At 32.8% G+C, this 23,431-nt stretch overlaps 1 protein-coding gene across 2 annotated transcripts in view; it reads right to left on the minus strand.

Annotated features, from left to right (window-relative positions):
- CALCRL (calcitonin receptor like receptor) overlaps window positions 1–21,462 on the minus strand; it is a 94,758-nt gene extending 73,296 nt beyond the window's left edge. Inside the window, exons 1-2 of one of the 2 annotated variants that reach the window (XM_064484969.1) lie at window positions 21,100–21,462; window positions 2,771–2,838 (exon numbers count right to left, since the gene is read on the minus strand). The gene's annotated coding sequence lies outside the window, so the exon portion shown is untranslated. The remainder of the gene's footprint in view (window positions 1–2,770; window positions 2,839–21,099) is intronic. The other variant, XM_064484970.1, reaches the window with a different exon arrangement.
- Between the last annotated feature and the right edge of the window lie 1,969 nt (window positions 21,463–23,431).

A 23,431-nucleotide genomic window follows, 5' to 3' on the forward strand; every position in this document is an offset into this window, starting at 1 on the left:
AACATCTATCCTGCTCTGCGTGAAAGTCTTAATCGATCTGCAAGAACCAGGCACTCCTGCGTGGAGAGCCATTTTGAAGAAAATATGTAATTATTTTATGGACATAAAATGATTTTTAATAAGAAGAGAGACATTTGTATTAATAGATGCAAAACTAAAATGTATAAAGATGCTTAATTGTTCCCCCAAATAATATATAAATGTAATGCCATCAGGTAATAAATAATTTTACTTATTTAGTTCAACCAAACAAATAACAAACAATAACAAGACAAATGGACCATAGAATCCAAAATAATTTTGTTAATATAATTTAGTAAATAGCACCATTTCATTATGTTTCAAATCAGTAATAGAAAGGATGAATTATTTAATAAAAAGTATTGCTATAACTGTCTATCAATTTGGGAAAAAATTATTATCTGAGGTTGTTTTAGTTGGATTAAGATTTAAATGTGAAAATGGGCCTATTAAATTATTATAAATTTAAAAGTTAATATTTTTACTCTCTTGGAATCAGAACTTTCAGTAAGAATATAAAACTTTAGTGATAATTAGAAACAGATCCTTCTATTGCCAAAATTCACTCTAGCCAGAGATATTCTCCTTATTTTTTTCTTTCTCACCTCTTCTCCATCTGTCAAGTTTCAGAGTCTACTGAATGATTATGTAAATAAAGCAATGCAAAAACATCCAAAGGTAGAGGAACTGAGCTATTACAAATCACATTATTGTTACAGAGAACTTGAGATGATATTTTATTTCCAGCTCCTGTCTTTAATTCAGAGTAGTTATGGTCAGAATTTCTAGAACCTCAAAGCTGGTGTGGACCTGAAAGCCTCACAGTCTAACCTGCTCATCTTACAGATTTAGAAAGTTCAGGAGAGTTTGGAGATTCGCCTCTGTCCCACAGCAGCAGTAGATGAGCTGAGGCAAGGAGTTCCCTTTCCTAAGTCTTAGGTGTGGGCTCCTTTTATTAGGTTAAAATTAAACCATATGAGTCAAACTAATATGATAGCCAACTGCAATCCTGACTCTCAGTTGTATTTTTAAATCTCTCCAAAGATAATTTTCCACCCTTTTCTTGCTAGAATTTAAATACATATCCATCTTAAACTGTCCTTGTTAGAAATGAAATTTTAAAAATCACCATTAGGCCTATTAACATCTCACAAAGCATTTTACCAATACCCTACAAGCCAGAAATCAGTCTAATGACGAGAAAGCAGTTTAAATTTGAACCTTTCATCTTCAAGCCACTTCCAGTTTGTCTCCTTCAAACTATCCAATATATGTTAGAATTTATAAGTTGGAAAGACACTTAGAAAAAATATTGTGCGATCCTCTTAATTTCCACATGAAGACGACTGGTACTCACAGATAGTGGAAGTCAAAAGTCAGTTTTTGCCTAGTCAGTGAATCTTCTTCCATTTATGTTCTTTCCTATACGTCTTCAATAAGCAAAATATGGGACTTTATAAAAATTGACCTGGCGCCACTTCACAGAAAATAGTTCAGGAAGAAAAATCCAGCTGTCAGATAGAAGTAGGCACTTGGAGCATTCAAACCTTGCTCTAAGGAACAGTGAGTCATCTGAGCAAAGGAAGCTGACACATAAGGATGGAACAACAATGATGAGTTCCCAAAGACATGCTGTGGGACAAAGCTTAATTACAGAGGGTCTATTTTTGGGTCCAGCAGAATGACTTGGGAATTTAAAAGTTAGAAGAAGGAATTAGATCACTCAGTTTTGAATTTAAGATAAAATAATTCCAAAGCCTTTACTTTTCATTAATGCTATCACAGTGTATTAGGATGATGTATGATGGAATTGTTCAACACTTTGCAGTCTAAAAATAAATGAGGGCAGGAAAGCTACTTTAATTTCGTCAGGAAAGGAGATGTGAGGTGTAATAATAATTGCATAATTAATTTCTTAGTTGATGTGAAACTATTATGTTAAATATAAATAAAAAGACACATCCGTCTGTAACAGTAATCTTTTTGGAGTCACCAAAGCCCCTGAAGCCTGAAATTAACGTCCAGGATTGAAATTGAAACTGCTTTGCCAGGGGGTTGTAAAAATAGTATCTAGATCAACTTAAATCTTCAATTCAGCTCACCCCCCATTTTCCTGTTCCCTTATTTATAAATGTTAGCCTCTTATGTTCCAATTACAGGAAAGTTCTACAACCATTTATGAGAATATAATAGTGACTGTGAATCAGAAAACAAAGAACTCTACAGAGCAAAGGAATTGAGTGCAAATGAGCAATCTAGCCCTATTATTTTATACATTATACATAATTTGTTTTCTACATATGCATATATAAAAACATATACATACAATTATAATAAAATTAGCCACAGACATTATAATTTTTTTTATGTGTGTGTTTGTGTGTGATGTTTGTGGCTAATATTATCAAATTACTAATATTACTAAATCTGGTAAGATCCATTCAAATTAATTTAACACTAAATGCTCTGGCCAAGGGAACAAAAAATAGGAGATAAGTCCATACCCAAAGGTTTCAAGGAAACAACTTTGTAAGTTTGACATGTCCAGAGGTCATCTTTGTCAGTATTTTGTTAGATTGACTTTCAAAGTTTTCCTTGATTCAGAAGTTATTTGGAGTTATGCATCATTCTGTGAAATCTTTCTTATGATTGTTAACATGATGATATTATCCTCAACTTAATTGGAAATCCAACATGTTGCTTTCATTAGATCATGAATGTTCTTTTGTAATATATTCATATTCAATACCTGGAAGTAGGGCCATCCATAGTTTTGACAGGTGGCAGCACAAGTGGTTGGTGTATCATCGCAGGACCCTGGATGACAAGAGAACATTCCTGTGAATTTGGTAATAGTATTAGTGGGTCGTGGGATTTTATAGAACTTAATTTAAAGGTATATGCTAGTGTGTTTTTTTTTAATCATAAACATATGTATTTTAAATGTTTAATTTTAATGGGATGTTAGGAGGGGATGTATCAGGCATATCTAGGTTGCCACCATGCTAATCTGAAAGTAATCAAGAACTTTGTTCTTGGACTTCATTTCTTAAGGATGAGGACTTTAAGGGGCCCAAACATGGAGGATGGTCCCTGTTGTTCAAGACCTTAGCACTAGGAAGAGGTGGATGTCCTGAAGTGTTCAGGAGAAAGGTTGTTCTGGAAGAAAGGATGGCTTGGTCAATGGTTCTGAGAAGGGAATGATGTGGCTTGGTTCAAAGTACAGAAAAACGGCCAACATGATCAAAGTGGAGTCATTGCAACAGAAGAGTGACACACATCTTGGCAAAGAGGAAGCCAGACGCTAGATCATGTCAGTAATGAGATTTAACTCTTCTTAAGCACAGGGTATCACTAACAAATGAGATTCATCATTGCTAAACCAAGAGTTAACATATATAAATGGTTTACATGCATCTTTTTAGAATCAAACTAATGTAGAAGGCAAGATATAGCTATAATCTAGTTTACTTTGCTTTGCATTTACACAGTACTATTTGGACTTGTAGAACTTCAAAAATGTCAACTTGGCACTTGCAAATTATTTATCTCCAGTAGCTCATATTGTGATTTAAGGGGCTTTTATTAAACTTGCTCCTATGAATCAATTTGCTGCTACTTATAACAATAATCTCTGAATTACTGTCAAGGATATCCATGAACTCAATAGGGATCCTTATATGAAAATTTGAAAGCATTAAGAAAACTTAAGTTAAAAGCAATCTCTGTAATCAAATCTTTTAAAATATAAATCAAAAAAAAGTTTTGAATTACTTTGTAAATTTTTATACTTTAACATACTTTAATACTTATTATATATTATAAATTTCCTAATATATGTCACAGTTAGGATCATGATCTGGTCATATTAAAGAGAGGCGAATTTGTTACATCAACAGACACTCTGTATATATTTAGAGTCTGGATTTTCTAGAAGCTGCTTTGGAAAAGATGAAAATTCTTGTCTGTTTTAGGCTTTATGGCATTCATATGGAATTCATGGGGTTCAAAGTTGAAGTTTATTTTGAGTATTTTCCCAACTTGCTAGAAAATGCCACTAGAAATAGGCATGACCATCAAGTGTTATTGGTTTGTTTATCTGCCTGGTTCTAGAAATTTCATTTTTCATCCCAGCTGAAAATGCTATGAAGGATTATTTGAACCTTTTTGGTGATATGGAATGAGTAGAAGACAAATATGTCAATGATTACTTTTGGCCATCACAGAATCTATTGATGAGTTAATTTCGGTCAGTAAATGTGTTGCACATGTTAATAAAATACCTGATCTTACTTCTATTTTCCTCTGAAAATATCAGTATCTGTGGTAGCAAAAAATAGATTAATACCCAAGAAGAGAGGATACAAAGAAAATATCATACAGCCTTAATAAAAACGATAGAGATACTTAGAGAAAACTCAAAAGAAAGCTAATTTTGTGCAAGTAGCACCATTGGTTGAAGTGATTAGACAGTGAAATCAAAATCAACTAAACCTTAAAAACATAGAAAACAAATATATTACATAAGAATATTGGATAAGCTTTCTTGATGTAATGTTGCCATGGTGAAGCATAACAATCAAGCTAAAAGAAAAACATGCAAACCTGTGTTTTTATTAAGAGGAAATCAGAACCTTGAAGAAATATATTAGCTAATAGATAAAAGGGCAATCAAGTGGTTTCCAAAATGAGGAATTATGTGAAAGACACAAACTCCAATGCCTTCTCTGATATTTTTATGTATATGAAATAATTTTTACAACAGTAGAGAGATATTATCTCTTTCAGGAGACTTGTAAGCTCCATGAACGATTTAAAATATTCAAAAGATTATAAAAAACACACATTACATATCATTATATATTTGTGCTAACTCAGAATATATAACACCAACAGTGAATCCTAATGTGGGTGAGCATGATGCGTCAATATAGGTTCATGGGTTGTAACAAACATATCACTTTGGTGGTATGTTTGTTAACAACAGGGGAGGGCAGGGACAGAGGTTATGTGAAAAATCTTTTACCTTCTACTCAATTTTGATATGAATCTAAAACTTCTGTAACAAATAAAGTCTATTTTTTTAAAAAGCATACATGCATCTGAATAGAATTATTCATTTTCTTCCTCTCTATTTTTAAAGAAGATGTATATTTAATGGGGTTTTTGAATAAAAGGAAATAGAAAGTTTGGGGTGTGATTCTGAGTATTATCAATCTCTGTACTTTTTCATAATAAATGCTGTTCATACATTCCTAGTTTTAAAAGCAATAAAACATAATCTTTCCTTTCCTTGGACTACCTAACCAAAAATAGTCCTTTTCTTAAATAATTATAAGCAAAAAGTGGTTTAACCATAATTCAACAACATCAGGTCACTGCTACCCAATTAGAAACAAGTGTTTTAGAGGGAAATTTTAATTTGTTTTACATACAAATTTGCTGTGATTCATTATCAGAGCAATGCAAATTAAAACCACAATGAGATATCACATTACGTCCACCAGACTGGCAAAAATTTAAATGTTTGACAGTAAAGCAAAGTGTTGAAAAGGATGTGGTACAATGGAGACCTCACACACTGTTGGTGGGAGTATAAATTGGTACAAGTACTTAAAAGTGCTGGGAACCTGAAATCCCATTTGTAAATATATTCCGTGAAGAAACTCAGACACATATGTACCAGAAATGTGTAAAAAAAAGTAAGTTCATTGCTTCACTGTTTGTAATAGCAAAATGGTGGAAGCAATCCAAATGTCCCTCAGCAGGAAAAAGGATAAAAACATTGTGCGTTCATACCATGGAACACTGCAGCAGTGAAAATAAAGAACCACCGTTACACACATTAACACTGATGCATCTCCAAAACATAATGCGGAGTGAAAGAAGCAAGTCTCCAAAGACTATATTCAGAAGGATTCCACTTGCACAAAATGAGAATAAAAACAGTAAAACTAAATAATACATTGCTTAGAAATACATATATATTGGTCATGCCATGAAGGACTAGTATAAGTATAGATTAATGGTTTACTCCTGGGGACATATGTGTGGCTTAATCAAGGAGGAACAGGATGGACTAGATGGGTTATAGGTACAGAGGCATTTATTTATTTAGACAGTATATTGTGTTATACATAACATTTAATATGCATGAGATTTTAAAAAATTATAACAAGCTTTTGTAGGACCGAATACAGAGATTGATTCCGTTGGAATCATGAATTTTTTGTGAATCTATGGATCAAAATACATAAAAATGCAATGTATTTCAGATAGGTCAGGGGGCTTGGGAGGGAGACGGGGATGCCTCCCTCACACAGTCCTGATCCAATTTGAACGTTTACTTCTGGTCAGAATACCGTTAAGATTAGACCCCTTCTAAGATTTCGCTGTTAAATCACAGTATACTCACAACTTTGAATTTTACAAATATGATTTAGATGTGTGGATGTTACTTGAATTTAGGTTACTTTCTTAGTTATATGGAGGAAATTTTGGAATATCAATGATGAACAACCTGTGAATCAATGTATGTATGTATGTGTGGATTTGTGTTTGTGTGTGTGCGTATTTACCCTGGAGTGCAGTGAAAAAGGAAAGTTGTATTTTGGATTGTTACCAAGTTCCTAAGACTTTTAAGTTACAATTCAGACATGGAAAATATGCCCCTCAAATCACAAAACTAATAATTCTCAAAGGCAGAATTAGAAGGGAAAGCAATACACTTCTTGATGACTTGTTATTTATATGTAGTTCATTGTGAATTTATTCTTATTATTTCATCATTTAGAAAGAGAATCACTTGATTTAAACCAGTGCCTTGTTCACACTTTTATTTTGTTATTGTAAATTTGAGCCTAATCATGTTATCATGTCTTATTCTCACAATATCCAGACTTCAGTAAAGAGAAAGCTGTTTGCAAGGCACACAAGGATCACTTAAGCATCACCTCCCTCTGTCTGCTGAGCCCTAGACTGGTTTGGTAGATTTGGAATTAGCCAAGAGATTTGCAATTTACCAAACAAGCTCTGCTGTTTTAAATGTGGTTTGATTAACGTAGCCTAATTTCTGGGCTACCTTTTGAGAAACTATCCTAGACAGAGAGATTTCCCAGTAGGTCAGACACTATGAACCTTCCACTATTTAAAATAGAGCCCTATCTCCACCATCTGGGTCCAAGTCTTAGAACATGATTACCACCCAGGAGGTGGTATTTGCTTCTCACAACTTCTTCATAAACACTCCTCACTTCTTATCAGAATGAATAACCCTTAGGCTTAACACTCAGTCCCATTCCTCAAACTAAACAGCAGATAAAGTTTTCCTGTTCACACTGTTAGACCAAGCAGCTGGAAGGTATTTGCATACTAACTTTTTGTCCATGGCCATGTATCCAAAGTATCTCCACATCTTAACTGATACAGTTCAGTGCTGGATTTTTATTTCCTAACCTTTCTGGCAAATAAAATACGTCCTAATTTATCTTCTTTTATAGGCTAGCCTTTTATCTTCTCCTTATTTTCCTCTCTTGATTCTGTTCACTCTCATTTTCTTTTTGTGGTTTCTTTTACTTACAAATCCCATCCCTCACTCTGGCTTTTTATCAGTTTTTTGACTCAATGAGCCATAATTACAAAGTTAATTACATTGTTACAGTCATACATATTTATTCTCTAGATGAGAATTTTTCTGAACCTTTTCTCTGTTCTGATTAGTCCTTCACTCCCTAATTTTGTTCCTTTCATTTCTAGTTTCGTCTACTTCTGGTTGAATCTCTAAACCTCTCACCTTGCAATTTACTAAGACACTGTCACAAGTCCTGACCTGGTTTTACTCCAAGGGAGAAAAGTTTAGGGTTTGTACAATTTTTAAATTATATGTTTAAAAATATGCAATTAAAAAATGTGATACACTAAGTGAAGTAAGCCAGAAAGAGAAAGAAAAATACCATATGAGATCGCTCACATGTGGAATCTAAAAAAAAAACAACAGCAAAAGCAAACAAATAAAACATAAATACAAAACAGAAACAGACTCATAGACACAGAATACAAACTTGTGGTTGCCAAGGGGGCAGAGGGTGGGAAGGGATAGACGGGATTTCAAAATTGTAGAATAGATAAACAAGATTATACTGTGTAGCACAGGGAAATATACACAAGACCTTATGGTAGCTCACAGAGAAAGGAATGTGACAATGAATATATATATGCTCATGTATAACTGAAAAATTGTGCCATACACTGGAATTTGACACAACATTGTAAAATGATTATAAATCAATTAAAAATGTTTAAAAAAATGCGATGCGATACATGTAAACCAGGAGAGCACATCCACTCCTTTACAAACAAATGAGGTGAGGACCTAGAAAGTAAGAGGGATTAGCTAAAATAAAACTAATCAGAGAATTGTTCATATCGTTTGTTTGTGGAGAACATTATGACTTACAGAATCAACTTATGATCATAGCCTCTGCTATGGGCTAGCTAGTTACGCCTCTCACGTTACTATCAATCTCCTGGAAAAGATGTACTTAACACAGTCAAGGTGATCCAGCATATATAAGAGTTGCAGAACTGCTAAAAAAAAAGATATAAACTTTGTTCTATACCCTTAAAGCCACTATGAAATGGAGAGTCAGTTATAATAACTAGTGAAACTCTTTTTAGTTGACAGAAATTGTTTTAGATTTAATTTAATATTAGATAATAATTCAGAGTTCAAAATAGCCTTATTCATCCTACAAGTAGCAGTCTATTACAAAAGGCTCTCAAGAATGTGTGGTACCTCTGCTGAATCTAGATGAGGGTAAACAAACATGTTGGCATTGCCTTTTTCTAAACAGGCTGGGAGTACCCATTTCTCACTATAGGGGCTGATACTAGCTTGAGAAAATGTGGAGTGTCTCTGCTCACTGTGAGAAATTAGTCATTTTTGCACTCCAATTTTAAGTGCAAAGTACTTGAATTGAAAATTCTATGGAGAATTTTATTATGTAAAGTTTAAGTGCCCTTTCCACCATTTTATCAAGCCCATCCAGATTAGAAATTGTCACTCTTTGGTCTCCTTAAAATTATTGTTGGTTTCAGCTTTATTTTCCTATTATTATTTTTGTCTATTTTAAGCTACTTGGGACAAGGAAAATGTGTTGTAGAATGTTGAACTGTCATGTTACATATAAACATACCAAAAATGAACTGAATGTAGACTAATTATTAAAACAAAATACAGTTTTTGTTACGGCATTATTATCATTTATGTAGTGTAATAGTAACTTTTTAAGTGTACCATTTGATAATGATAGAAAGTTCAGGAAGACTTAAGGAAGAAGCTATTTTACAACTTACTCTTAGGTTTTGAGCAATACTTCATTTAGGACAGAGAGTTGTTTAATCCAAATTAGTTTGTTGCTTGTGGTTTAAAATTCAGTCAGTGTGTTATTGGATAGTAGAAGGACAGTAAAATTGCAACCTTGACACATTATCAAATGTGTCATATTTGTATATATCATATTGTATATATAGTATGTATATATAGTATACATATAGTATTCAGAGAAAATCCATATTTTCTCTGAATACTATAGACAGATTTTGAGAATCAGTCTTTTTCTCAAAGGAAAATTGTTATTTCCCTGAATGATATATACTCTGGGCTCAAAAGAGAAAGAACTCAGTTATGATATTTCTAGGTGAATGAACAATTAGCACCTATTTTAAAAGAAAATAAAAGTAAGCTGTATGAGTCTCAAATACACAGAGACTCTAAATTAGATAAGTATTGCTGTAATTTGTGAGTTGTATAACGTCAGGATATACATTTTGTGAAAATCCATCATGAGGCTTTCTAGCAAATCGTGATTTTATTTAATGACAAATACATATTTTAATTTATAAAATAGTCCTTTGGCTTTAAGTTTAGATAAGTTCCCAAACTATACAATGATGAAAGGGCATTGACAATTGGCATTCTTTTTAGAATTATCTTTGAATATTTATAAATCAACACTTAAAAGCTTGGGAATATAGATTTATAAACATGTTAACTCATCACTTACTAAACAGACGTCTAATTTTTTAGCAATTAAGCAGAATTTGTATTCTACCATACATACTTTTTTAAAAGATTGTTTTGATTTCTTTCAATTTCACTGCTAAGGTATTTTTTTTCTCCTTGTATAGACTTTTTAGTGCTTTTGTCCAAAAAGGCAATAAGTAATGGAGTAAGACTTTTGTTGGGAGGCAACAGTTGGCAAGTCTGCCAGTTTCAACAAGAAATTCTGCCAATTTCAGCCATTGTTTGGCCATTTGGGGAAATGCTTCAACATTCTGTGTTAAAATACTGAGCAACCTTCTCATTTACCCCAGTTTGAAAGGTCACTCCCCGGAATTCAGTGAAACCTGAACACTAAATACATTACAGAAAGCATCTTTATTAATTTATTTTCCTTTACAAAGATAGTGAGGGGTAAATATTAGGTTGACCTAAGAATAATAAAATGGTGATTAGTTTCTGAATATTTTCCCTTTGGCAATAAGTAGGGATTCTAACACCTTCGGAATTTCAGCTCTGGCATCTCTTGTGTACTGCATACAAAATCACGGAGTCACTACCTAGTTTTCTGTGGAGACTGGTGTAAAGACTCATATTTATTTATTAACCAATTTTTAAGCTCCCATTAGTACAGGTACTTATCTAGGTCTTAGGATATGTCAGTGAAAAAAAATAGAAGTGCTTGTAGTTGTAGAACTTACATGTTGGTGGCATGGGCAAAAAATATAGGAAATAACAGAAAATATGTAAATTATAGTAGATGGTGTGTGGCAAGGGGATTGGTGTTATAGGAAAAAGCGAGGACATTCTAAAATAGATCAAAATGAACAAGAGGGTTGTGGTGGTGTAAGCGTAGGTTGACTTTGCACGGTGAGTAGACTAGGCCCCATAGAAAACTTTTTATCTGAGTGAAAACTTAGGGAGGAGAGGGACTTAGGTATATGGATATCTGGGAGAACAGTATTCTATGCTCATTAGAAAAAACTCATGGGTAAATTTTAATCCTCTCTCAGATAATGTGTTTACCTTCCCTTAAATTTTATGCCAACTGATACCAAAAGTACTAGCAAGAAGTAAATTTGTCTGGAGGCAAAGGACTCAACAAAAGGAAGAAGAGATACTAAAGTCCAGAATCCAAGAACTACAGGCCCACAAATAAGAACTGTTAGCATTTTTTTTCATATTTATGAAAATGATGCTATAATGATGCATATGTGATAATGAGTTAGAGTAAAGAGAACATAATAAACTTAGAAAATTGCTCAGTTGATTCACTCAAATAAACATTCCTTCATTAATTTCTATTATAATTTTGTCAGTAAAGCAATATGATACACAATGATCTTTGTTGTTTATTACAAATTTAATTTCAAGGATTTATTCAAATTGGAATTGCTATACTGTGATAGCTCTCCAGATAGAGTAGCTTACATGCTGCATTTACAGACTATTTCCCTCCCATGATAATAAAATTATGCAATTATGTGTGGAAGAAAAAAAAAACATAGTCCAGGATGTAGGACAATCCTGGAAATTGAAATGATTTTAAGTAATTAGGAGCAGAGTGTTGTCTCAGTGTAAAAATCTAACTTTTTTTTTTAATGCACATGCTATTTCAAGACCTACATCATAGTTACACTTAATGAAACTCTCTGAGGACACAGTGAGCTGGAGTCTACTATTTCTAAGTTAGAATCTCATTAACTAAATTTATTTAGCTTACTCCGGCCTCTAGCTTCAGAAACTACATTTAACATTAAACGTTTTAAACATGTAGTCTTTTATGGTACATATAGTACTGTAACTGAGAAAGCTGAGAACTTGTAACTTTATATATGCAGCCTCTTATGGTATTGGAATTGTGACACTTGAGAATTTAGGGAACAAACAGCTTTCATGGTTAATCTGAAAAACACAATTAGTGGGTTTTTAAAGGATGTTTGAGTTATACAAAAGTTCAAATACAAACTCTTTTGATTTTGGTACATGTACTTTGAAGGAAGTAGGCTGGAATCTTATTCATTAAATATGGATAAATATTAATTTTATGATCAAAAGACAGTAAGTCTTCTAGTAATTTTTGAACTGATAACATGGAGCATAGTTCAGGAAATCCTTTTGGAAGTTGTATAATTAAGGAAGTTAATTAATGTGAGAAATTCAATTAATTAAAATTTTAAACAATATTTAGGAAACTCATTTTGTGAATTTCACCCCATCACTTTGTTCTAGACCTTAACACTTGCTCATATCTCATTTGAAGACCTTCCTGTTCAAATTAATGAAACCAAACATTCTTCAAAGCTTTATTCTGAAGAATATCACTTTCCTTAACTACATTCTTTTTGCCTTAAACAAGTGAACAATTTCTGATACACAACCATGACATTTGTGGTGGATTTAGGTGCAAGGAAATCTTTCTGTTAAAATCTGAAAGGTCAAAGTTACATTAAATCAGTTGAAAGGAAGATATTTCAGAATATCTTAACTGAAGCACATACAGTTGTGAGCTAAGTAGAATCCATAAGATTGTTCTTTATTTCAGGGTTTAAAAAATGTTTTATCTATAATCTGTTTCCTAAATATAATAAATATATGCAGAAAATATCTGGTTTATCAGATTTTATCATTTTAGAAAAACCCTAGTTAAGGCATTCAGTCCTGATCTTGTGACAAGATGAAAAATAGAGTGGCAGCTGGCAGTGTGGATAAAGAGTTCCCAGGTACTTTAATCAGCACCAACTTATACTGCACTGAGGTGCAGCTGACGTTGTCCAGAGCCAGGTCCTGTCCTGCTACCTTTAACAGCTAACATAGGGCCTGGCACATCGTGGTGCTTGCTAAACTGAGGAGCATACTGTTTAATCTTAGCACACCTAATAGCATTGATGGCATAGCCATTGAGTTAAACTACAACTCTTCTCTGACAAGATTAAATTCTGGTGTGAACAGTAATTTCCCCAAGTGAAATATACTGCAAAGTGAGCATATTTTAATTTGATAAGAGGAAGAGGAATTCTGGATGGTCATATGTGGATCACATACAGGAAAACATGCGACCTTTCTCTCTCTTTTTTTTAATGTGGAAACTTTACATCCTTTCATAGCTCTTTACCCTCCCCCATTTATATTTCTTTTAAATATATCCTCAAGATACATTTAGAGCCACCTCAGACTGCCAGCTCATGGTTGGATGACAACATTAAGATGTCAAATCCTTGTGAACTTAAGTAGTGAATTCATTACAATTCAAGTTATCATTCCAGAAGGAATTTTTGAAGAATTTCCCACATTTAAAAACCTAAATAATTTCTAGAGGAAAAAAAAAGAGCAGATATGGATGAATCTCTCTAACTACTTAAGATGGTTAATTTTTTGTGATAACTTGGCTAGGCTATGGTGCCCAAATACTAGTCTTTGTTCAAACACTAGTCAAGATGTTGCTGTGAAGGTCTGTAGATGTGGTTGACATCTACCATCAGTGGACTTCAAGTGAAGGAGATTATCCTTGATACTATGTGTGGACCTCATCCAATAAGTTGAAGGCTTTAAGAGTATACACTGAGGTTTCTCAAAGAAAAAAAAAAAGACTTTTTCTTCAAGATTTTTTCCCCATGCTACTCCTGACCATCTGAGGCCAGACACTTGCTGCTAAGCATTTGGTTTGTAAAAAGGTGAGGGTTAGGCAGGTGTAGGTACAAGTGTAGGAACTTAGTGAAAGGAAAGGGGTGCAGAGAAGAGATAGAAAATTACAGATTCTACCTGCTGTGTAGTTTTTCCCTAGAGCCCTGCAGCACTGCCCTATGGTTGATGAAAATAATCTTATAAGCCATTTGTTTCTAATGTTCATGTCTGTTTTTTGAGTGCTTAGGAACTTTGGTAGCTGAAAAAAAAAATATATATATATATATAAAATTTACCTCATCCTAGAAGAAAAACTGTCATTTGAATTAATTAGCAAGTTTCATAAATGTGAATCCAAGAACTGTAAATAAATCCAAAAAGGGAGATCCTATGAAACTCATGCAACTATAGGCAAAATGTGAGTCCCTACGAATGTAGATTAGTTTGTATTGTTCTGGAGAAAGACTTTACAGTTCCTTTATATTCTTAATGTGGGCCATAATTCATAAAATATTCCAAAACAGATTTTTAGAATAAATTATCCTAAACCATAAACCTAAATGAGTGTTCACCATCCTGTTGCACAGGTACTTTCTCATCCTATTTCTGAAATATAATACCTAAGAAAACATGTGTCTACCATTAGGCAGTAGTAAGAAGTCCCTGTGATAGAGACATTTTTACAAAAGCAAAATAACCACCAAAAACTTGGAGCCCTACAAACTGAGTTTAATTTAATCATTCAAAATGTTCTTTAAATTTTGAGTTTCTGCAGCTGCTATAAGTAAGCAAAACTAAAAATTTCTTGGCTAATATCTTGATGTATCTCTAATGTACCATATTCCACAAAATCCACATAAGCAACATAAATTTACTTTTATCATCTTATGTTAGAAGAGACTGAGTTTAAATTGGTGGATCATTATCCTTATTCAACTTTGTGCAACATCAGTAATACATCTACTAATGGTTAATACACAATAGCACAATAAAATAGGATTCAGAGTCACAGTAGATGTGTGTAAAAATCAGAGCTTTGTCAGTGATGACCATTTGGGACAAATGACTTTGGGAACACCATGTACTACATTGGACTTCATGTGTAAAAGAAACAAAGAATAATTTCGGTTTAATATACCTTTAAAATTCTTAGTAGAAAGACACTTTTTAAGTGCTCAAGTTCAATAGAAATAGTGGTTAACAATGTCAGCTTTATTAGATTCTGGCATATATTATATGATGGCAAACATGATCTGTCTAAAAACTGATTACAAATCCTACTTGTTCACTCTGTCTTATGAAGAGACTGTATTCTAATCGTATGCTGATTGCTTGGAATGAGCTTTTGCATAAGCACGAGTTATGTCCTTGTTCACAAAAGATTTATGATGAACACTAAAATGCACTGAACACCTACTAAGTAACAAGTGCTGTGTTAAACATTTTCAATTTCTTGGACTCCTCACCAAACCTTATAAAGCAATATGATTATTATTCCCATCGTACAGAAGAGAAAGGGGAACTGAGAAGTGGTGAATTTGGCATTCACATGTGAATGAACTGAAGCCAAAGTCCATTAAACTGCACTTCTACAATACAGCTCATATTTGAACTGTGATATTTTAGTTTTTTCTTTTTTTCTTTTTTTGCAGTTGATAAGAAAGAAGCAGGAAACAAAAATATAACTAAACAATATTAAACTCATGGACTAAGCTGGGAACCTAAGATTATTTACACTATCACTGTTTCAATAGAATTTCAATTCCTTCTACATTTTAGCCAGCGTTCTGAGAATAGCATCCCTTTGCGCTAGGGATGGCGAAATACTGGCCACTAGTTGGAAAGGGAAGCAAAGTGGTTCAGAGCATGAGCTCTGGAGCCAGATGGCCAGGATTCAAGTCCTGGCTTTGCCACTTGAGAGCCATGTGACCTTGGGCACATTACCTAGAGCTCTGTACCTGGTTTTGGAGTTTCTTATCTCCAAAGTTAATACTATTTGCTAAGGCTTTGGGGATTATTAAATGAGTTTATACACGAATATATTAATAATGTACATGGCACATGGCAAACCGTCAAAGAAATTAGCTAAATAATCTCAGAAGCAGCAAGCCACCCTTTAAAAGGGGGTTCTCGTGTATGAGTGCAGTGTGGACAGACTCACCCACTGCCGAGGGAGTGCTGCAGCAGGGAAGGCAGACTCTACTGTTTGAGGCAAAAAAAAAAAAAAAAAAGTTATTTGTCCCTCAGGGATATTAAGGTCTATGCATCTAATAATGTGTCCTTCATCTAATAATGTCAAGGACCAAAAGGTAAAGCTGATAATAAGCATAAATTCAACTAAGTAAACCTGACAATTCCAAGGTATTTTAGTTAGCTGGGAGTTCAATGAAATTGTGCTTAACACATTTTAAATGTAGCATATGTAGTATGTCCTTACTACATACAACGTGGAAGTTGTCTAAAGTGTATTCCATTCCAGGCAACTGATTCAAACAACCATATCTAAATTTCAAAAACAAAAATCTATGTTACATTTTTGCCTTAGCTAATAAAGTATATTGGCATGTCTTAAAGATCTAAAACCAAGAAATTTTATTGAAAATAAATTTTTAAAGAAGACATTTGTAAACTGATTAACAAAATATTTAAGCATGTTACCCTAATACTAGGTTTGTGTTATCTGAGTAAAAACAAGCCTCTAGTTTGCATCACATTTGAAAATAACTACCAAATTAAGGGAAAAAAGTCAAGTTTTGTATTGATGACATTCTTTCCAATAGTTTTAATTCTCCTTATTTTTGGCTATAACATTATTCTTCTCCAGTACTTACCAAAGATCCAGTTTTCCCTTCAAATTATCCTCGGAAGGGAAGCAAAATTGAGGTTCATGCAAATATCTGTGTAATAGTTGGTCTCAGGTTAACTAATAGTTATGGGTTCAAGTTAATACTCATTTGTAAAATGTATGAAATTAGGGCTTGGATATAAGACAAATTAACTTAGTTTTGATTGATAAAACCATGCCTGTGTGCTCATGAATATGCTAATGGCCCTCCAGCTAAGCTGTAAAGAACAGGCGCTCTTTTAAACCAGCTAGCTGTGATGTCACTCTGTCTCTGCTGTTAATACACCAAGTGACATGCTCACAAGTCACTATGGATGAGCAGCTCAACTGAGTTCAGGTTAACCTAAAACTGAACAGAGAAATAATGACAGGTTTATACAAAAGTTTATGCCATATGAACACTTTTTAATTAAAAAACATGTTCAGGGATTAAGATTTCTCTGAAATTTTGGATTCATCCAATAACTTCAATAAAGTGTAGAGCAGTAGCCTCAATACCACAGGGTTAGGTTGGTTATTTATTTAGATTTATGTTGGATTGAGTTGAGTTTTTTGTTCTTTTAACTGGTAATAAGGTAGAAAATATGATGCATTTAATTAAAACCATGAAGGAATAAAAAGATTAAAAAGTTTTACATTTAAAGAGTAAATACCCTCTTGTGAACATTTTTGCAGACAATAATATATTGGTATGTTAGTTTTATATAATACTGTCTCTTTTAAGTAAACAAGCTAATTTAAAGGAAGAAACATGTTCTAGGAAAATGTTTGCAATTTACCATTTGATAATAATACTGATAACCCAAGAAACATAGACCCTAACTCAGTTCACAACCAGTGATTCCATTTTATATTTTTAATGAGACAGCTTTTAATGGGTCTTTAAAATTCACTTCTTCATTTTTTATAAAATAACTTATTAAATTAAAAAACAAATTAATTTGATTTTAAGTTTACTCGAATATGGAAAATACAGATTACTTGATTGAGTCTGACTGAACAGTATTATAATCCTAATAGGACATGAAAACATGGTAATCTGGATTTATTGAGGATGAAAAGTTTAAATTATTTAAATTGGAATGGCAATGGGATGTAAAAAATATATTTCCTATTATTTAAATGGGTTTTGTTGATTTAACTATCATATATCTACTCGTGTTCTTTTTTCCTAAATCATAATAGTGCAATATTTATATTCCAAATATTATAATTAAATATATTCTATAGTATTTCTTCAATTTAATACTAATTAAGACTATATATCTTCAAAATTATAAACCAACTTATAGGTAGGTAAACTAAAGTTAAGGTGTGACAACTATCCAGTTACTTTGAGTTGCATAACAACTATTGATGAAAGAATTTGGGCAGGAATGGTTGTCTACGTGAATAAATGGGAAAATGATCGAGATATCTGGTTAGTATACAGCTTGTGTTTCTGATAAATTTTTATTTTCCACTTAATTCCATTGGAACATTTTCTGATATTAAGTGAGAGGATTTTTTTGAAATAATTTATAGTATAGCATGGTAGAAGTACTTTGTTAGAAAAAAAAGAGCATTCCTGAGAAATTATGAAGGTTTGTATAGTTCATGCATGGACTTCAAAACCAGACAGACAAATCTTTTAGATAGCTGTGAACTGATTTTCCAACTTAAGTATATTCTGATAGTCTGATTAAGTCAAGAACTAAGAGGTACTACAAGCTTGACTCTGAGTGACTTTCATTAACACAGCCACAATGATATATCTTATGTTTATGGGTTAAGTTTCTCTGAATCCTAAACAAAGATAAGATAAGGAATAAAGCCAGTAAAATACTTCAAGTTTCTTTAAATGTATTTGTTTTCTGAAATGTTGACACCATAATCATGATATTTCTAAGCACAGAATTATTTTTTCAAGCTGTATTCAAAGTCATACACACAGTGTGAAATAAGTTTTGTTTAGTGAAGGTGTATTTTGATCTTCAAAAAATTATCTGAATTGTTCTATAACAGTCTCTTAGGCAATTCTTAAAAATTTAGTAACTATCAAAGTTTAACCACAGAGATAAAGTTGAAAGCAAAAGTTGAAAGCAAAATACTGTTATAATGGTTACAAATATGATCTAAGTTAGAGATATGTAATAGTATCATTAACTGAATTCTTACTCATTTTCATGTGTTTATCAAAGAACGTTTCCACATTAACATGAAGCTAATAAGGTAAACTTTCTGTCTAAATATTACTTTGAATTTTTGACTAAAGTAAGTTTCTAGTATGCATAAAATATTGGTAAAATATATACAGGTGGGTGTGAATTATGCTGGGGTGTCGACTCCAGTTAAACTTCATTATGTCCTAGGCATCACCGATGAGGAAAATGCATACATTGTGGCATTCATTTAACATAACTTAAAAAATTATAGACCCAGATATAATTTATTTTTAATTTTGGTATTCCACTTTTTCAAAGTGAATTAACACGCATATATTCTAAAAATTTGCATATTTTAACTAACAAAATAATGTTTTGGCGTGTGCTAAGATATACTGGGGAAAAAACTTGTAGCAATAACCAAGAGCATATTCTTGAATATAACTGAATATTGCAGATAAAACATATTTAGGCTCACTTTACTCAGGTAATTACTCAATTCTACATTTTATTTTACATATTTAGAGCTAGCATTAGATCCTGTGCATTGATTTTGTGATCTATAGGATAATATCATCTAGCAAAATAAATTAATTCTTTATGGCTGAAAGCATGCATTTTTGCTCTGGTACTCTCTTACCATTAAAGAAAGCAAACTTTAGAATATAGTGATATGAGTTCTTATTTCAAACTTTCAATTATGTCCTCAAATAATAAGTCTTTGCCTAATGACCCTCAATACTCATTGCCTAGTGGTTTTCAACAGTATTTTTGAAAATAAAGATTATAAACCATACAATTAGCACAGTACAAAAAATAATTAAATTATGTAAGAAAATCGAGGGTTTTAGTTAACAATTAAAGATTAGAGAATTTGGGGGAACTCCTTTCTATAAAATACGATATTAACTGAATATAGTACCTCTTTCCAAGAAAATAATCTAAATTTAAAATAATGCTATTTTAACTTTTGTTACTGACCCATAGCATTGGGTTAGGCATTTAATGTGTTCTTTCCATTTCCTCCCTTAATTATCTAATGGCTATTTACAAAGTCACATTCTAAAAACACTATCCATTTCCACAAATGTGTCAGGGAACTCAGTCTAATTAATGAATGACAGGAGATAGGAAATCAGCCACCCTATTTTTAAAGAATCACAAAAATAAGACTTAATTGAAGTTTCCATCTGGAGAAATTTGTGGAAAAATTGAGTAGAAAAGTATGAAAGAATTACTCAGAATGAGTTTGTAGTCCACCATTAATGTGTCGGATTATGGGTAATTTAAGTATAGGATTGCTCTGTTGAAGGACATTTTACACAATATAATTTAATTTAGGTAAGAAAATATATTAAAATTATGTCAATCAATATAATTTGAACCTAAATCTGACACCTAATTTCTTAAGCAACAAATTTGTCATGTATCTCTGCTAACAACTTACTAAGTAGACACTAGTTCCTTAAATTGTCCAGGACAGTCTGTCTATTGATAGAAGCATTAACAGACGTTTCATCTCTACATTTCAGTACGTTTTTTAAATACATGCTTTAATTTCTCTTTTTAATATTCTGGTATACTCATTTGGGAAACCTTTGTTACTTTTATCTACGATTATCTCAGTGTCACACCGTCCTGGAAAAAGCTTGCAGAGGGATACCAGACAAGTGGAAGTCACATTCTATTAGCTACACAGTTTTAAAATTAGAGTTAATACAGAACTCTCAACATTTTCTCAACCCTAGTTGTTTTTTTCCTTTGTTGCTCACCCCATGATCCAATACAGCGGAAACAGTTCAGGCAGGGTTAGTAAAAGAGATTTAAACACATCTGGCAACAGCGAACAATGAAAATTCCAATTAGTTCAATAGTTAGATATATGTGTAAATAGAAGTGAAAGGCAAATAGAAGACAATACAATAAATCCAAAGTGATTACTTTTCTCCATTGTGTTAACTACAGAGTGAGACTCCGAGACCCTCATAAGTAGTTATTCTTTCACCCCCTTTGTAGAGTACTGATTATATGGAAAGTTTAAAGACTCTTCCTAGGGGAAAAATGTTTTCCAGCTGTCAAAATTCAGGCTTAGCTAATAGTAGAGCTAGTTTTAAAAAGGATTGTTCCCTAATTAAGATACTTTTCAGAAGTAAACCTTTTAATCCATTTAGATGTTTTGTTACTTGCTAATTTTCTAGAATATCACCGTCCATAATATCATCCAGTAGTAATAGATTTTGTGTACATCTTGAGGTGATACACTGTAGTTTCTCTAATGTGAAATAGACAAGAACTGTTTCAACACTATTTCAATATCACTAACTAAATTCTATAGCAGAAACACTGTCAAACTACATGAGAATACGATTCAGAACAAATATATGTATTTTGAATAATGCACTTACCCAGCACAGCTCCTAAGGAAATTCTTGGTGAAATTTTCTTTGAATAGAATTTGATTTTCTGAGATTCCGCAGAAGAAATTTATCCCCGGGCAAGGTGGGGAAGAGTGAGAGCCTTGCAGTGTGATCCTGCAGGCAGGGTGAGATCCAGTTAGCAGAGCCTGATGATCCTAAAGCAGGAGGTGACACTCTGCTGGAGAGAGAAGGTTGTTCTCAGTATATTGGAAGGGTTGTCACATTGTATGTGCTCAGCAGCAGAAGGGAAACATCAGAGCTTCCTGTTACATCACTCTGACCCCGCCTGCAGTTAGTGTTAGGTTACTTTCTTTCTCAAATGGCATACCGCAGGAAAGCAGCACTCCTTTCTTATTTTGAGACAAGAGCAAGAAGCAGCCTGAACAGACAGAGATCATATGCTGTATGAATACACTGTTAGCAGCAAAAGCTGGCTGGATTTCACCTTGACTGAGTTCTGTTAGAACTTGCCAGACAGAGCTGCCTGTGATTTGAAGGAAATCTGAATATAGTACTCTGCTCAAAGAATTAAAGGAGTTAGGGAGTATGTGTGTGTCTGTGTGTTTGTGTTGAATTTTATTTTACAAAGGATCAAGGATATTTTCTATTTAACATGTCTCTCTTCATAAACGAACACAGAAAAATATTAACTATTTTCTCATCGTAATTAATTCTGTGATCTAACTCATTAATTTGGAGCTCTGATAATCAGAGCTATTCTCTGGTCAGTTTTCTACAATTAAATGATAAAATTTTATCCTGTAGATTTTAAAACTTTTTTTACTTTATTCATGACATAAGTATGTGTGTGTCATAATCAAAAACATTTGTGTGTATGTTGTTTGTGTATACATATACATAGAGAATTATTTTTCATTACATAGTATATATTTTAGAGAAAACAACTTTTGAGAACATATTCATAAATTAAAAACAATTGCACATATTTTAAAATATCTGACTTAATCATATTATCACCCATGAAATGCAATGTAATTTATACCACTACCTTTATACCTCAAGATAGCCTTAATAAAGATGCAGATAGTTTATAAACATAAGTTATGAAACAATGTAAAATATGTAACTTACTTTAATGCTTTAGAAAAAGTTTTGCCTCAAAACATAATTTTATTCTAAATGTGTTTAATAAATCATTGGAAACTATCAGGGAAGAAAGTTTTAAATTTGAAGTGCACTTGTCTTTTTATAATACAGTAAATGTGTGAGGTACAACAATAATATAATTTCTGAAACCTCAACAGCACTGAAAGTCAATTAACTTATCTGGGCAGCAATTTTCTCACCTGTAAACCAGAAAAGATGAATCAAACAGTATCTAAAATCCCATATATCTCAAACACTTTGAATCAACAACTTAGGTAACATTTAGAAATAGATAAGACAGTGTGATGATTACTCAATTCTTAGTAAATTTGAGATCAGAGATACTGAGATATTGGTAAGTTACTGTAATTCCAGAACAAGAAGATATGCTCACACTCCTTGTAGACTAACAAAGGAGGACAAGGCAACATAAATTATAGAGAATTCATGTTTTTTAAGCAGTATGCTCCTGCTAAAATTTTTATTACCTGGATCCAAGGAAGAAACTTACTACACAATTGTTGATTTTAAGATCAATAGGATCAAGGTCAATAAAAATAAATACATATAAAAATAGGATACATACTAATCTCTATCAATTATAGTCATAAAGCTTGTAAGAAACTTACACCTATTTGGTTATTGGGATGATAGAAAATAACCAGAGTAGTTAAATTGCAAGGTTATAGAATATTGTCATGTCCAGTTAGAGCTTGGTTTTGCTTTGCTTTGGGAGGCTGCCGAGATGGATGTACTTCATTTTGAACTATTTCCTTCAGCCCCTGAGAAGAAAAGTCAAGGTTGCAGATTATAACTGGCTCCACAAACAGCGGCTCTTTAATCAGAAAAACAACGTGGATGTTGCCAGGTGAAAGCGTTGCTGAATTCTGCTGCGAAGTGAATACATTGCTTAGGGAACCACTAAGAAGTACAAAGTGCTGGGGTCAGACCAAGAAACTTTCCAGTCCTGGTACTTTCCACTGTGACTTTGACAAAACTTTTTAGGGCTTGGTGTTCCCTTCTTAAAATTCAGAGCAGAATCAAATACTAGATTTTAGTATGTACCTGAATGATTACTGTCCGTGTCTTCTCTCTTTCTCTCATGCTTGGTGTAGAACATCTGACCCCTGGAAAGAGATCAATATATAGTTTTTGAATTTAAGTTATGAAAAACTAAAACTTTTCCTCATAAGTTTGCAAAAAAAAAACAAAA

The sequence above is a fragment of the Camelus dromedarius genome, chromosome 4 (assembly GCF_036321535.1).
Source record: "Camelus dromedarius isolate mCamDro1 chromosome 4, mCamDro1.pat, whole genome shotgun sequence".
Classification (NCBI taxonomy): Eukaryota; Metazoa; Chordata; class Mammalia; order Artiodactyla; family Camelidae; genus Camelus; species Camelus dromedarius.